Source organism: Elephas maximus, chromosome X (genome assembly GCF_024166365.1).
Source record: "Elephas maximus indicus isolate mEleMax1 chromosome X, mEleMax1 primary haplotype, whole genome shotgun sequence".
NCBI classification, from domain to species: Eukaryota; Metazoa; Chordata; class Mammalia; order Proboscidea; family Elephantidae; genus Elephas; species Elephas maximus.
The window spans coordinates 15,050,385-15,069,090 of NC_064846.1; positions in this window are offsets into that span (position 1 = coordinate 15,050,385).

Here is an 18,706-nt window from a genome sequence, read left to right on the forward strand (position 1 = left end):
TAAATGAAAAGTCACCTACAAGTTCTGACTACTCAGCAGAAACCATGTAGGCAAGAAGGCAATGGGATGACATATATAAAGCCTTGAAGGAAAAAAAACTGCCAGCCAAGAATTAAGTATCCAACAAAACTGTCTCTCAAATATGATGGCAAAATTAGGGCATTTCCAGATAAACAGAAGTTAGGGGAATTTGTAAAAATCAACCCAATTACAAGAAATATTAAAGGGAGTCCTTCGGTTAGAGAACCAACAATATCAGACAACAACCCAAGACTAGAATATAGCACAGAACGACCAGATATCAACACAGATAAGAAAGTCACAAAAATAAGTAAAAGCTAAAAGGCCGAAAATAGGGAAACAAAGAGGTCAATATGTGAACGATGACAACATTAAAACAGAAAAGAGGAAATAGTGTAGTGATAAAACTTCCATATGGAGAAATTAAAGCGATATCAAGAAATAAAAGATTGGTTTAAACATGGGGAAAAAAAGGTAAATTTTAAAGTAACTACAAAGGAAGCAAACAAATCTACTCATCAAAATAAATAAGAAGAAAAACATAAAGACTCAGCAAACAAAATCAACAATACTGAAAAAGATGGATAGAAAATACATAAAGAAAAGTGACTCAGAGCAAAAAATTAAGTGGAACAAAGAGTCAACACAATAGAAAAAAAAGCACAGCAGTAAATTCATAATCAATAATTATACTGAATGTAAATGGAATAAATGCACCAATAAAGAGACAGAGAGTGACAGAATGGATAAAAAAAAAAAAAGATCCATCTATGCTACCTACAAGAAACACACCTTACACCCAAAGACACAAACAAGCTAAAGCCCAAAGGATGGAAAGAAATATATCAAGCAAACAACAAGCAAAACAGAGCAGGAGTGACAATGTTAATCTCTGAAAAAATAGACTTTAAAGCAAAATCCACAACAAAGGATAAGGAAAGACACTATATAATGATTAAAGAGTCAATACACCAGGAGGACATAACCACAATAAAAATATACACACCCAATGACAGAGCTCCAAAATACATAAGACAAGCTCTAACAGCATTGGAAACGCTGGCAGCGTACTGGTTAAGTGCTATGGCTACTAACCAAAAGGTCGGCAGTACAAATTCACCAGGTGCTCCTTGGAAACTCTATGGGACAGCTCTACTCTGTCCTATAGGGTTGCTATGAGTCAGAAATGACTACACGGCAGTGGGTTTGTTTGTTTGTTTGTTTTTCCTAACAGCATTGAAAAGAGAGACAGCTCCACAATAATAGTAGGAGACTTCAACATACCGATTTCTGTGAAGAACAGAATATCTAGAAAGAAAATAAAAACACAGAAGATCTAAATGCCACAATCAATCAACTTGACGTCATAGACATATACAGAACACCCCACCCAACAGCAGCCAAGTATACATTCCTTCCCAGTGCACACGGAACATTCTCCTGAATTTGAGATTCTGCTGGAGATGTGTAGGGAGCTGGATACAGCTTTGCAGAAGAGTACTGAACTGGAGATACAAACTGGGAATCATCAGCCAATAAATGGTATTTAAAGCCATGGGAGTGGTTGAGGATACCATAGGATAGAGCGTAGATGGCTGTATAACCTTGGGCAAGTCAACACGCTTCATGCATTAAATAAGAATGACATCCATTAATGTCTGTGCTGTATTGAATTGTTGTAAGATTAAAATAAAATTGATGTAACCTATTATTGTTGTAGGGTGCTGTCAAGTCAATTTTTGATTCATAGTTACATCATCATAGGACAAAGTATAACTGTCCTACAGGGTTTTCTAGGCTGTAATCTTGACCAAAAGGTTGGCAGTTCAAATCCAGCAAGTGCTCCTTGGAAAACCTATGGGGCAAGTTTGTTCTGCCCCATAAGGTCATTAGGGAAGGAATCAACTTGATGGCAATAGTTTCATTTTTATATATTTGTTTTTATTTTTAAATCTTTATGGGAGGGGTGGGGCCAAGATAGCAGAGTAGTGAGACGGTTCCAGTGGTCCCTCTTAAAACAAAGACCCCCCAAAAAAGAGTGAATGAATTATATATGAAAATATAGGAGCCCTGAACATCAAAGGCAAAGTTGAGGAACTGGAGTGAGCAGCAGGGGGAGGGATAGATGGTTTAGAAACAGCAAAGAGTTGCCAGTCTTGACCCGGTAAGAATTGGTACACCACGGTCTGGATCCACTGGTGTGAGTGCAGTGACGCAGGCAGTAGCGTTTTCCACATCGGGTGAGACCGAGCGGTGTAGAGTTCACTCACACTTCCAAAATCAATGAAAAGAGGTGCTCTCAGCAAAAGATAAGTACTTGTGTCTAATCTACCACATGGACCAGAAAACACCCCTTTGGAAAAAACTCTTTCCCACTGAATTGACACATCCCCGCTCTGCACCAGTTCCCGAGATGGCTTCAGTGATAGCAGCATTCCCTGGGCTGAAAGCAGGACCTGTCACATGCCATGAGTCATCCTCCCGACCTCAGGGAAGGAACAAATTAACAAATGGGGGGAAAATAATCTGCGGGCTCCCCAAAACTGGGAATTCAGGGCAGAAACAGCTCCTTGGCCTAGGCATGGGCATAAGCAGACCACAGAATTTGAACGCATTTCACACTGGCACAGACCTGTGTGCACCCAATTCAAAAGTGTAGGCCCTCATTAGCACAATAAAACAGGGTATGTACCTGAAGTTTGACCTCAACTGTTTCAGCAATAAGGTGGAAAGGCAGGTTAGTGACATTTGACACAGCTCTGTCTATTAAGCAAGGTCCTCACCTACCCATATCAGGGTCCTGAGGACTGGTGGCCTCACCCATGCCACCTAGCCACCATTGACAGGGGTCCAACGATAAGTGGTGCCTCCCAGCCTTACAGCCAACAGCATTGGGTGCCCATAGCCCAGCTGCAAAACCCACCCACCTAGGTGCTCAAGTGAACAGGGACACACTTTCCTCATAGACACTCAGAGGCAGATGTCAGCCACCTGTCTTGCTCAGTGTGTGACCCCTACTGCCGCCAGATACCTGTGCCTACACCAACCACACCCACTCATCTAAGCCTGGAGGTGAGAGCCTGCTCCACACACTTGGTGACCAACTGCCTGGACACCTGAGCTGAATCCATACAAGAAAAGTAAACGGACTCTGGGACTCATATACCTAGCAACATATCTAATCAACTGGTGACGGGATGTTAGGGCTTCAAACACACCAATAATCAAACTTGCTCACTCGAGCAGCCTATTGGTGCATATCAAAACAAAACAAGAAGCTAGGACACAGTAAACAAACATAAAATAAATAAATACAATAGCCTATCGATGGCTCACAGAAAACAGTCAATATCAAATTACATAAAAAGGTAGACTATGATGCCTTCAGCAAGTTCCCAAAACAAAGAAGCAAGAAACATTCCGGATGAAGAAAACTTCCTAGAATTACCAGGGGGTAGAATAAAAAACATTAATATACAAAACTCTTCAAGAGATCAGGAAGATCAGAAAACTGGCAGAACAAGCCAAGTAGTAGACAAAGCAATTGAGGAAATTAAGAACATTAGAGAAGAGCACAACGGCAAATATAACAGCCTGCAAGAATCTACAGAGAGACAGCAAACAGAAATCCAGAAGATTAACAATAAAGCATCAGAATTAGACAACTCAATACAAGGTCACAGAAGCAGAATTGAGGAAATGTTAAGTCAGAATAAGTGACACAGAATAACGCACTTGACATCAATTTATTTGAGGAAAAATCAGAAGAATTACAAAAAAAAACAAAAGCCTAAGAATTATGCGGGACTCCATGAAGAGGAATAACATACGAGTGACTGGAGTACCAGAAAGGCATGGGGGGGAAGGATAAGAGAAAATACAGAGAGAATTGTTGAAGATTTCTTGGCAGAAAACTTCCCTGATATTGTGAAAGATGAGAAGATAGCCATCCAAGATGATCATCGAACGCCACACAAGGTAGATCCGAAAAGAAAGTAACCAAATATAATCAAACTTGCCAAAACCAAACAGAGAATTTTAAGAACGGCTAAAGAAAAACAAAAAGTCAACTGCAAAGGAGAGTCAGTAAGACTAAGTTCAGACTACTCAGCAGAAACCATGCAGGCAAGAAGGCAATAAGATGATATATTTAAACCGTTGAAGGAAAAAAATTGCCAGCCAGCAAAACTCTCTCTCAAATATGAAGGAGAAATTAGGACATATCCAGAAAAACAGAAGTTTAGGGAATTTGCAAAAACCAAATCAAAATTACAAGAAATACTAAATGGAGTCATCTGGTTAGAAAATCAATTACATCAGATAACAACCCCAAACTAGAACACAAGACAGAACAACCAGATATCAACCAAGAAAGGGAAATCACCAAAAATAAATCAAAGCTAAAACACTCAAAACTGGGAAACAGAGAAGTCATTGTGTAAAATATGACAACATTAAATCAAAAAAGAGGGACTAAAAAATGTAGTCTCAGATCTTTCATACAGAGAAGAAGTCAAGGCCATACAAAGAAATAAAAGATTGCTTTAAACTGAGAAAAATAGGGGTAAATATCGAGGTAACCACAAATGAAGCTAACAATTCTACGCATCAAAAGAAAAACATTAAAATCCAGCTAATAAAAAAGGAAAAATAATAAAAAAAGGAAAAGACAATATGTAAGGAAAAATTACTCAGCACAGATAATTAAGTGAAAAAAAGAAACTGTCAACAACACACACACATAAAAAGACATCAAAATGACAGCACTAAACTCATACCTATCAATAATTATGCTGAATGTAAATGGACAAAATGCATTAATAAAGAGACAGAGAGTAGCAGAATGGATAAAAAAAATGAACAATTCACCTATATTCTGCCTATAAGACGCATATCTTAGACTTAGAGACACAAACAAACTAAAACGCAAAGGATAAAAGAAAATCATGCAAACACCAATCAAAAAAGAGCAGGAATAGTGATATTAATTTCTGACAAAATGGACTTTAAAGTAAAATCCACCACAAACAATAAGGAAGGACACTATATAATGATTAAAGGGTCAATATACCAGGAGGATGTAACCATAATACATATTTACACACCCAACGACAGGGCTCCAAAATACATGAACTCTAAGAGCATTGAAAAGTGAGATACACAGGTCCACGATAACAGTAGGAGCCTTCAACATACCACTTTGGGTAAAGAACAGGACATCCAGAAAGAAGCTCGATAAAACCAGGGAAGACCTAAATGCCACAATCAACCAACTTGACCTCACAGACGTATACAAAACACTCCACCCAACAGCAGACAAGTAAACATTCTTTTTCAGGACACATGGAACATTCTCCTGAATAGACCACATATCAGGCCATAAAGAAAGCCTTAACAGAATCCAAAACATTGAAATATTACAAAATATCTTCTCTGATCATAAATCCATAAAAGTAGATACGAATAACAGAAAAAGCAAGGAAAAAAAATCAAACAAGTGTAAAATGAACGACACCTTGCCCAAAAACTACTGGGTTACAGAAGAAATTAAGGATGGAATAAAGAAATTCATAGAATCAAAAGAAAATGAAAACACTTCCTATCAGAACTTTTGGGACACAGCAAAAGCAGTGCTCAGTGGTCAATTTGTAGCAATAAATGCACACATACTAAAAGAAGAAAGGGACACAATAAAAGAATTATCCCTGCAACTAGAACAAATAGAAAGAGAGCAGCAAAAGAAGCCCTCGGGCACCAGAAGAAAGCAAATGATACAAACTACAGCAGAATTAAGTAAAATAAAGAGAAGAAAAACAACTGAAAGATTTAACAAGAGCAAAAGCTGGTTCTTTGAAAACATCAATAAAATCGATAAACCATTGGCCAAACTGACAAAAGAAAAACAGGAGAGAAAGCAAATTAAAAAATAAGAAATTAGATAGGCAGTATCACAACAGACCCAACTAAAACTAAAAGAAGCATAACAGAATACTATGAAAAATTGTACTCTGACTAATTCGAAAACCTAGAGGAAGTAAACAAATTTCTAGAACATACAACCTACAAAACTAACACAAACAGAGATAGAACAACTAAATAAACCTATAACAAAATAAGAGATTGAAATGGTAATTAAAAACCTCCCAACAAATAAAAGCCCTAGCCCTGAAAGATTCACTTGAGAATTCTACCAAACTTTCAGAGGAGAGTTAATATGACTACTACTAAAGCTATTTCGGAGTATAGAAAAGGGTGGAATACTCCCAAGCTCATTCCATAAAGCCAGCATATCGCTGACACCAAAACCATGTGAAAACACCACAAAAAAAAGAAAATTACAGACCAATACCCTCATGAACTTAGACACAAAAATCCTTAACAAAATTCTGGCCAATACAATTCAACAATATATTAAAAAAAAAAAAAATTCACCATGACCAAGTGGGATTCATACCAAGTATGCAGAGGTGGTTTAACATGAGAAAAACAATCAATGGAATCCATCACATAAATAAAACAGAAGACAGGAACCACATGATCTTATCAACTGATGCACAAAAGGCATTTGACAAAGTCCAAACCCCATTTATGATAAAAACTCTCAGCAAAGTAGGAATAGAAGGAAAATTCCTCAAGATAAGAAGGGGCATTTATACAAAGCCACCAGCAATATCATCCTCAATGGAGAGAGTCTGAAAGCATTCCCCTTCAGAACAGGAACCAGACAAGGATGCCCTTTCTTACTACTCTTATTCAACATTGTGCTGGAGGTCCTAGCCAGAGTAGTTAGGCTAGAAAAAGAAATAAAGGGCATCCAAATTGGTAAGGAAGAAGTAAAAATATCTCTATTTTCAGAGATAAGATCTTCTACACAGAAATCCCTAAAGAATCCACAAGAAAACTACTGGAACTAATAGAAGAGTTCAGCAAAGTATCCAGATACAAGATAAATGTATAAAAATCACTTTGTTTCCTCTACACCAACAAAGAGGATGTTGAAGAGGAAATTACCAAATCAATACCATTTAAAATAACCCCCAAGAAGAGAAAATACTTAGGAATAATTCTAACCAGAAATGTAAAAGACCTATACAAAGAAAACTACAAGAAACCAAAACGGACCTACATAAGTGGAAAAACATACCTTGCTCATTGATACGAAAACTTAACATTATAAAAATGTCTATTCTACCAAAAGCGATCTATAGATTTAATGCAATTCTGATCCAAATTCCAATGGCATTTTTTAATGAGATGAAGACACAAATCACCAACTTCATACGGAAAGGGAAGAGGCCTTGGATAAGGAAAGCATTACTGAAAAAGATGAACAAAGTGGGAGGCCTAATTCTACCTGATTTTAGAACCTATTCTATTGCCACAGTAGTCAAAACAGCCTGGTATTGGTACAACAACAGATACATAGACCAATGGAACAGAATTCAGAATCCAGACATAAATCCATCCACATATGAGCAGCTGATACTTGACAAAGGCCCAAAGTCCTTCAAGCTGGTAAAAGACAGTCTATTTAACAAATGGTGCCAGCATAACTGGATATGCACCTGCAAACAAATGAAACAAGACCCATACCTCACACCATGCACAAAAACTAACTCAAAATGGATCAAAGACCTAAGTATAAAATCTAAAAAAATAAAGATCATGGAAGAAAAATTAGGGACAATGCTAGCAGCCCTAATGCATGGCATAAACACTGTACAAAAGACTACGAGCAATGCACAAACACCAGAAAAGAAACTAAATAACTGGGAGCTCCTAAAAATCAAACACTTCTGCTCATCCAAAGAATTCACCAGAAGAGTAAAAAGACTACCTACAGACTGGGAAAAAGTTTTTGGCTATGACAATTACAATCAGCATCTGATCTCTAAAATCTACGTGACACTGCAAAAACTCTACAATAAAAAGACAGATAACCCAGTGAAAAAATGGACAAAGTACGTGAACAGGCACGTCATCAAAGTAGACCTTCAGGCAGCTAACAGATACATAAGGAAATCCTTAGGATCCTTAGCCATTACAGAAATGCAAATCAAAACTACAATTAGATACCATCTTACCCCGACAAGACTGGCATTAATCTGAAAAACACAAAATAATAAATGCTGGAGAGGTTGTGGAGAGAGTGGAACACTTATACACTGCAGGTGCGAATGTTAAATGACACAACCACTTTGGAAATAGATTGGCATTTCCTTAAAAAACTAGAAATAGAACTACCATATGATCCAGCAATCCCACGACTTGGAATATATCCTAGAGAAATGAGAGCCTTCACATGAATGGATAGATGCATATCCATGTTCATTGCAGCACTGTTTACAAAAGCAAAAAGATGGAATCAACCAAGGTGCCCATCAACGGATAAATGGATAAACAAATTATAGTATATTCACACAATGGAATACCACGCATCGATAAAGAACAGGGAGGAATCTGTGAAACATTTCATAACATGGAGGAACCTGGAAGGCATTATGCTGAGTGAAATCAGTCAGTTGCAAAAGGACAAATATTGTATAAGACCAGTATTATAGGAAGTTGAGAAATAGTTTAAACTGAGAAGAAAACATTCTTTTGTGGTTACAAGAGGGGGGAGGGAGGGAGGGAGGGTGGGAGAGGGATATTCACTAATTAGTAGATAAGAACTACTTTAGGTGAAGGGAAAGACAGCACACAATACAGGGGGGAGGTCAGCACAACTGGACTAAACCAAAAGCAAAGAAGTTTCCTGAATAAACTGAATGCTTCGAAGGCCACAATGGAATACCCTGCAACCAAAAAGAACAACAATGAATCCATGAAAATCTCATAATATGGAGGAATCTGGAAGGCATTATGCTGACTGAAATCAGTCAGTCACAAAGGACAAATGCTGCATGAGGTCACTATTATAAGAACTCAATCAAGAAAAGGTTTAAACACAGAAGGAAACATTCCTTGATGGTAGGAGAGGGTGGGAAGGGAGGAAGAGCGGTATTCACTAACTAGGTAGTAGAAAAGAATTATTCTAGGTGAAGGGAAGGACAACACACAATACAGCGAAAGTCAGCACAACTGGACTAAACCAAAAGCAAAGAAGTTTCCTGAATACAACCAAACACTCTAAGGGACACAGTAGCAGCAGCAGGGGTCTGGGGACCATAGTTTCAGGGGACATCTAGGTCAACTGACATAACAAAGTTTATTAAGAACATGTTCTGCTTCTGACTTTGGCAAGTTGTCTCTGTGGTCTTAAAAGCTAGCAAGCGACTATCCAAGATATATCAATTGATCCCAACCCACCTGAAGCAAAGAGAATGAAGAGCATCAAAGACACAAGGAAAATATCAGCCTAAAAGACAGAAAGGGCCACATAAACCAGAGAATCCATCAGCCTGACACCAGAAGAGCTAGATGGTGTGCAACGACCACCTACGACTGCTCTGACAGGGAACACAACAGAGAATCCCTGATGGAGCAGGAGAAAAGTAGGACGCATCCTCAAATTCTAGTGAAAAGGCCAGACTTAATGGTCTGACTGAGACTGAAGGGAGCCCAGAGGTCACAGCTCCCAGACTCTCTGTTAGCTCAAAACTAAAACCATTCCAAAAGCCAACTCTTCATATGAAGATTAGACTGGACAAGAAGACATAAAATGATACTGGTGGGGAGTCTGCTTCTTAGCTCAAGTAGACACATGAGATTATGTGGGCAGCCAAGATGAGAAGGCATAGGGGAACAGGAGCTGGTTGAATGGGCACAGGAAATGCAGGGTGGAGAGAAGGAGTGTGCTGTTACATTGCAGGGAGAGCAACTAGGGTCACATAACAATGGGTGTATAGGTTTTTGAATGAGAAACTGACTTGAATAATAAACTTTCACTTAAAGCACAATTTTTAAAAAAGGAACATTTCAAGAATTATCCTGAAGTACAACTCTGTAAAGTGATGGGATAATATCCACATGCCTACAAGGAAGACCAGTTACTAGATTATTCAAATTTATCCATCAACCACTAAGGACAAACATGAAGAATTTGAAGATATTTACCAGCTTATGCAGTCTGAAATTGATCGAACTAGAAGCAGGATACATTGATAATTACTGGTGATTGGAATGTGAAAGTTGGAAACAAAACAGAAGGATTACTAGTTGGAAAATATGGCCTTGGTGATAGAAACAATGCTGGAGATCACATGACAGAATTTTGCAAGACCAATGACTTCTTCATTGCAAATACCATTTTTCAGCAACATAGAGACTATACACATGGACCTCACCAAATGGAATATACAGGAATCAAATCGAATATATCTGTGGAAAGAAGCAATGGAAAAGCTCAATATCATCAGTCAAAACAAGACCAGGGGCCAACTGCTGAAAACACCATCAACTGATCATATGCAAGTTCAAGTTGAAACTGAAGAAAATGAGAACCAGTCCATGAGAGCCAAAGTACAACCTTGAGTATATCCCACCTGAATTGAGAGACCATCTCAAGAATACATTTGACATGTTCAACACTAATGACTGAAGACCAGACAAGTTGTGAAATGATATCAAGGACATCATACATGAAAAAAGCAACAGGTCATTAAAAAGACAGGAAAGAAGAAAAGACATAAAGGATGTCAAAAGAGACTCTGTCTGAAACGTACTCTTGAACATCAAGCAGCTAAAGCAACAGGAAGCCGTGATGGATTAAAAGAATTGAACAGAAGATTTCAAAGGGTGGCTCGAGAAGACAGAAAGTATTATAATGACATGTGCAAAGAGCTACAGATAGAAAACCAACAGGGAAGAAAAGCTCGGATTTCTCAAGCTGAAAGAACTGAAGAAAAACATCAAGCCTGGAATTGCAATAGTGATGGATTCCATGGGGAAAATATGAAACAACACAGAAAGCATCAAAAGAAGATGGAAAGAATACTTGGAGTTATTAATACCAAAAAGAATTGGTCGACTTTCAACCATTTCAAGAGGTACCATATGATCGGGAACCTATACTACTCAAAGAAGACATCCAAGTTGCACTGAAGGCATTGGTGAAACACAAGGGTCCAGGAATTGAGGGAATATTGATTGAGATATTTCAACAAATGGAAGCAGTGCTGGAAGTGCTCACTCATCTATGCCAAGAAATATGGAAGACAGCTACCTATACAACAGACTGGAAGAGATCCATATTTTTGCCTATTCCCAAGAAAGGTGATCCAACCGAATGTGGAAATTATTGAACAATATCATTAATATTGAATCATGTGCATGTGAAAGCTGGACAATGAATAAGGGAAATGGAAAAATTGACGCCTTTGAATTGTGGTGTTGGCGAAGAATATTGACTATACCATGGACTGCCAAAAGAACGAACAAATCTGTCGTAGAAGTACAACCAGAATGCTCCTTAGAAGGAAGGATGGTGAGACAGCATCTTACACACTTTGGACATGTTGTCAGGAGGGATCTGTCCCTGGAGAAGGACATCATGCTTGGCAGAGTACAGGGTCAGTGGAAAAGAGGAAGACCCTCAACGAGGTGGATTGACACATCAAACAAAAAAATGAGCTCAAGCTCATTACAAGCTGATTGTAAGGATGGCGCAGGACCTGACAGTGTTTCGTTCTCTTGTTCATAGGGTCGTTATGAGTCAGAATCAACTCGATGGCACCTAACAATAACAATGACGCCATTAATATCACATGGAAGCAAAATTTCACTGAAGATCATTCAAAAGCGGCTGCAGCAGTATATCAACAGGGAACTGCCAGAAATTCAGGCTGTATTCAGAAGAGGATGTGAAATCAGGGATATGATTGCTGATGTCAGATGGATGCTGGCTGAAAGCAGAGAATACCAGAAATATGTTTACCTGTCTTTTATTGACTATGTAAAGGCATACACCACCCTGGTGGCGTAGTGGTTAAGACCTATGACTGCTAACCAAAAGGTTGACAGTTCAAATCCACCATGCACTCCTTGGAAACCCTATGGGGCAATTCTACTGTGTCCTATAGGGTCAATATGAGTTGGAATCGACTCGATGACAGTGGGTTTTGGGTTTTGAAAGGCATCTGACTGTGTAGATCATAACAAATTATGAATAACATTGGGAAGAATAGGAATTCCAGAACACATAATTGTGCTCATGAGGAACCTGTACATAGATCAAGAGGCAGTCGATTGGACAGACCAAGGGAATATTGTATAGTGTAAAGACAGGAAAGATGTGCATCAGGGTTGTATCCTTTCACCATACCTGTCCAATATGCATGCTGAGCAAATAATCTGAGAAGCTGGACCATATGAAGAAGAACGGGGCATCAGGATTGGAGGAAGACTCATTAACAACCAGTGTTATGCAGATGACACGACCCTGCTTGCTGAAAGTGAAGAGGACTTGAACCACTTACTGATAAAGATCAAAGTATGCACTGCACCTCAGCATAAAGAAAACAAAAATCCTCACAACTGGACCAATGAGCAACATCGTGATTAACAGAGAAAAGATTGAATTTGTCAGGGATTTCATTTTACTTGGATCCACGATCAACAGCCATGGAAGCAGCAGTCAGGAAATCAAAAGACACATTGCATTGGGTAAATCTGCTGCAAAGGACCTCTTTAAAATGTTGAAGAGCAAAGATGTCACCCTGAAGACTGAGGTGCACCTGACCCAAGCCATGGTATTTTCAATCGCATCATATGCATGTGAAAGCTGGACAATGAACAAGGAAGATGGAAGAAAAACCAACACCTTTGAATTGTGGTGTTGGTGATAAACACTGAATATACCATGGACTGCCAAAAGAACGAAGAAATCTGTCTTGGAAGAAATACAAACAGGATGCTCCTTAGAAGCAAGGATGGTGAGACTCCATCTCACATATTTTGGACATGTTATCAGGAGAGATGAGTCCCTGGAGGAGGACATCAAGCTTGGTAAAGTAGAGTGTCAGTGAAAAGGAGCAAGACCCTCAATGAGATGGACTGACACAGTGGCTGCAACAATGAGCTAAAACATGACAACAATTGTAAGCATGGCACATGCCGGGGAAGTGTTTCATTTTGTTTTACATAAGGTCGCTATGAATCGAAATTGACTTGATGGCACCTAACAACAACAACATGAGATAGCTCACACTTCCCCAAGATTAACGTTACTCTTTAAGCCAATTAGCTTGTCTGTTAGTTTTCATGCATCCAAATAAGCCAAGTGTAAATGAAGTTGGCATTCCGCTAAAAATACAAAAATAAAAAGACAAAGGAACTTTGGAATTGCATCCATGGTTCAAACATTTTCAGAAGTTCTTTTGTCCTATGAACAAAAAATAAAAAAACAAAAGGAAAGGTTTAACTGTCATCTGGTTTTCTGACTTTCTCTAACCTTTAACTGAGATACTCTGCGCCATTCAGGATTCTGAACTAGAGCCACCAATATGAAGTCAGCACACATAGCCATGAAGGTATTATTTCATGGAACCAAGCAAGCCAATGTAGTGACTAATAGAATGAGGGCGTGGACTTAGAAGGTTGCCTAGGGGTTTGTTTGACCTGTAAATAAAGGGGTGAATGAGGATAGATTCCTACCCTCTGGGAGGTTACAGGGGGTAGACAGGCATCAGTCATCATTCGGGGTGACACACATCACAAGAAGCAAATAGAAGAGGCAGTATAATGTCAAGAGGTAGGGCTCTGTCTTGAAAAAGCCTGGATTCCAATTCTGGCTATGTCACTTACTGATTGTTGACCTTGAACAAGTAACTTGCTCTCTGAGTTTCCTCATCTGTACAATGGGGGTAATAAACAGTATCTCCCTCATAGGATTATTGCAAATGGTTAAATAATCAGTGTAAAGTTCATAGAGTAGTGCCTGACACTGAATAAATGCTAGCTCTTTTATTATAGGTGATAATATCTATATCCACATTAAATCAACAACTCATTATACCTCTAACCTCTGGGGTACTATTCAGAGACCTAGACCCACCTGGCTTCTGCACAGAGTTTCTTTTAAGGAGACAAATTTGATAATCCCAAAACGTGAAAATGAAAAGTAGATGGCCTAGAAGGAGGCTGGTAGTCCTTGCCGTTTTCCTAGTCCCACCTAGAAGTTCTCGTTATACACAGGACAGTATCAGGCTGCCCCTCTTCCATAGTCACGTAGAAGAGAATGGACCAGCAGATCTTTAGACCCTTCTGAAGCTACTGGGATTAGGCATTACTTCTGCCTGCATTATGCCAGAGCACCAAAGTTTCACTATCCTTTCTGAATATTGTGTGGACGACGCTCCAGGCAGTTGATTATGGAACCTTCTTGCTTTATTCTTATAAAATCCCCATTCCTGTCTTCCTCCCATCATTTTCACTCTGTCTCTGCCTTGAACTCTCAGAATTACATCTGTGACCCATTCCTTCTAGATTGGTTTGTCTTTGGACCTGGACTGACTATGCAGCTTCTCGTCTCTCTTTTGACTTAGTTTTGGGCTCTCAGTTTCCCCATGGGCACTGATGCTTTATTCTGTGTATGAGACAGGGCTGGTCCAGAGAAACAACCAGTAGGAGAGCTCTCTTTCTCTCAACACACATATATATACATATATATGTATATATAAAGAAAAAAAATCCACAAAACTGGACCAATAAGCAATATCATGATAACAGAGAAAAGATTCAAGTTGTCAGGGATTTCATTTTTCATGGATGCACAATCAACACCCATGGAAGCAGCAGTCAAGAAATCAAAAGATGCATTGCATTGGGCAAATCTGCTGCAAAGGACCTCTTTAAAGTGTAAACAGCAAAGATGTCACCTTGAAGGCTAAGGTGCGCCTGACCCAAGCCATGGTATTTTCAATCACATCATATGCATGTGAAAGTTAGACAATGAATAAGGAAGGCTGAAGAAGAATTGATGTCTTTGAATTGTGGTGTTGATGAAGAATATTGAATATACCATGGACTGCCAAAAGAAAGAACAAAACTGTCTCGGAAGAAGTACGACCAGAGTGCTCCTTAAAAACAAGAATGGCGAGACTGAGTCTTACATACTTTGGACATGTCGTCAGGAGAAATCAGTCCATGGAAAAGGACATCATACTTAGTAGAGTAGAGGGTGAGCAGAAAAGGGGAAGACCTTCAATGAGATGGATTGACACAGTAGCTGCAACAATGGGCTCAAGCAAAACAATGATTGTGAGGATGGTGCGGGGCCGGGAAGTGTTTCGTTCTGTTGTACATAGGGTTGCTATGAGTCGGAATCCACTCAATGACACCTAACAACAACATCAAAAGAAATGAATATGTATACCGTCTGCCCCCAACAATTCAACCTCTAGGATTCTTCCTAAAAGAATACTATTCCATTTCTTTAGTTCATTTATCTTCCCATTGTCCTAGAAGACTATGTCATATATTCTCCTCTCTTCTCAAATCCTTAGAATATTCTCTCCTAGCCTGGTCCTCAGGTGATGATATTGTTTCCTCTTTCACTAGCAAAACACAAGTAGTCAAAAGAGAACTTCCATAAGCTCCCACAAGTACGTCCCCCTGGGCACGTGCATCTGCACCTGTATTCTCCGTTTTCCCTCCTGTCATCATAGATTAGCTACCAATGTTAAGGCCAGTTCCCCCACTTATGCACAGAATTGTATCAGCCAATGCCAACTCAAGAACATCACTCTTTCAATTCATCATGTTTCACATCTCCACTGGACGATTCATTAGCATACAAGCATGCTGTCATTTATCCCAACATCTTCCTCCCTAAGGCCCTTCCAGTTATTGCCTCATTTTTCTGTTCCCCTTAACAGTAAAGCTCCTCAAAAGAGTTGCTAACTCCTTTCCTCCCTTTCTTTCTTGAATTCATTCCAACCAGTCTTGCATCCACACCATTCCACCAAAACTTCCCTGGCCCATGTCTCCAATAACCTCCACTTTGATATTCCAAGGTCAATTCTCAGTCCTAATCTTATCTGAACCATGTTCCTTTCCTTCCAGCATTTTATTATGAAAACTTTCAAATATAAAAAAAATTGGAGAAAAAATTCATTGAACACCCACATACCCATCACCTAAATAATAAAATTAAAATTTTTACTATACTTGATTTTCATAGTCCATGTTATTCTTATCATGACAGGCTCCCTTTCTATTGATGGCATGAACTTTGAGGAATTGTTTAGCTCTAGGAGGCTGAACCAACTCATCCTCTATCACCGAAGGGATAGAAAGTAAGGGAAGTCAAAGAATGAGGCAAAAGACAGCCAGCTCAAATTGTCGGATATAAAGAACGCATAATATCATTATATGACCTTTGGTCTTTCATTCAGTTTACACTAACTTTTTTTATTCCAGGTATAATGAAAAACGAGAGTGCTATCCCAGAGAATAAATCTGAGAAGGATGATGACATAGTATATGGTATACCTAAAAAAAATACCTAAGATAAATCAAATGGAATATAGGGAATATAAATATAAAAAAAAATTTTTTTTTGTATTTAGATTTATGAAATTCAATCCCAAACGGCCTCTTATTTCTTTTCATTACAGAACCACACAACTTCAGGCAATAAATAAATCACTTAATCAGAAAAGTAGGTCCATTCTTCTTTCAGTCAAATAGATTGCAAGGATCATTATACTGAGTCAGGAATTTAGATTCTCTACAAAGCAGGAGAGAGGTGGTTTGATTAGGAACAGGACATAGCTCAAATAAGGGTGCCAGGGAAACTGAGAAGGTACTAGAAAAGCTCTTTCAGACAGTGAATCTACCAGTTTAATTTGTCAGATCCAAGGTCACATGAAAGCTAAGCTGGCAATAATAATTTGATTTTCAAAGGCAAAGCTAAATGGGATTTAATGGAATCAAGGGTAATAAAGACTAATATTAAAGGCCACACCTACAGAAATGGAAGTATTTTCATCAAATTATACTGAAAGGCAAACAGCTTATTTGGCTTCTTGGCTCATTTTGCAGGGAAATTCCAAGCATCTAAAACAGAGTTCTGGGAATAAATTGTTTTATTAGACAAAATATTTCCCACAAATATACACATTAATGTGATGTTATTTCTGCTATTAGAACATAGATTGGTACCTCTTCCACCTGTGCCAACTATCTCAATATGTAGATACCTGATCCAGGCTTGTTTTCTTGTGCAAACACCATTACAAAATTCATGAATCCCCAGGGAAAGACTTTTATTTTAGGGACATACCTGTAAAAAAAGTATTCTACATACAATGTTGAGAAGAGTGCAACATATACAATCATATAAACCTAATTTTTACACATTGTAACATTTCTGGATACCTGCTTAAGAAAATCTAAAGCAAAAAAAAATTTTAGATAGCGAAGTACACTGTGAAGACACAGTAACTAAGTCATGCATAGATTACTTACCTGACAATTCAAGTTATATACAGAAACACATTCAGAAGGAGGGATAAAAGGTCGAAAAGATAAAAAGATACTGGATATTTATGGAAGTAAATGCCCCTTGTCATACCCTACAGAAAATATATTTTTAAATATCAGTTTCTAGCATAGGTTTCAGATCTTTCCTGTCTTTTCAGTGACCTCTTGCTTTCTTCATGGATGATGTCCTTGATGTCATTCCACAACTCGCTTGGTCTTCCGTTACTACTGTTCAATGCGTCAAATATATTCTTGAGATGGTCTCTAAATTCAGGTGGGATATATTCAAGGTCATATTTTGGCTCTTGTGGAATTACTCTGATTTTCTTCAGTTTCAGCTTGAACTTGCATATAAGCAATTGATGGCCTGTACCACAGTCGGCCCCTGACCTTGTTCTGACTGATGTTATTGAGCTTTTCCATCATCTCTTTGCACAGATGAAGTCAATTTGATTTCTGTGTGTTCCATCGGGCTAGGTCCATGCGTATAGTCGCCGTTTATGTTGGTGAAAGAAGGTATTTGCAATGAAGAAGTCGATGGTCTTGCAAAATTCTATAATTTGATCTCCGGCATTGTTTCCATCACCAAGGCCATATTTTCCAACTACTGATCCTTCTTCTTTGTTTCCAACTTTCGCGTTCCAATCGCCAGTAATAATCGATGCATCTTCATTGCATGTTCAATCAATTTCAGACTGCAGCGGCTGATAAAAACCTTCTATTTCTTCATCTTTGGCCCTAGTGGTTGGTGCATAAATTTGAATAATAGTCATATTTAACTAGTCTTCCTTGTAGGTGTATGGACATTATCCTATCACTGACAGCGTTGTACTTCAGGATAGATCTTGAAATGTTCTTTTTGACAATGAATGCAACACCATTCCTCTTCAAGTTGTCATTCCCAGCATAATAGACTATAGGATTGTCTGATTCAAAATGGCCAATACCAGTCCATTTCAGCTCACTAATGCCTACGATATCAATGTTTATATGTTCCATTTCATTTTTGACGATTTCCAATTTTCCTAGATTCATACTTCATACATTCCAGGTTCTGATTATTAATGAATGTTTGCAGCTGTTTATTCTCATTTTGAGTTGTGCCACATCAGCAAATGAAGGTCCGAAAAGTTTTACTCCATCTATGTCATTAAGGTCAACTCTTGAGCATCAAGCAGGTAAAGCAAAAGGAAGAATGGATGAAGTAAAAGAATTGAAGAGGAGATTTCAAAAGGCCTCTCGAGAAGACAAAGTAAATTAT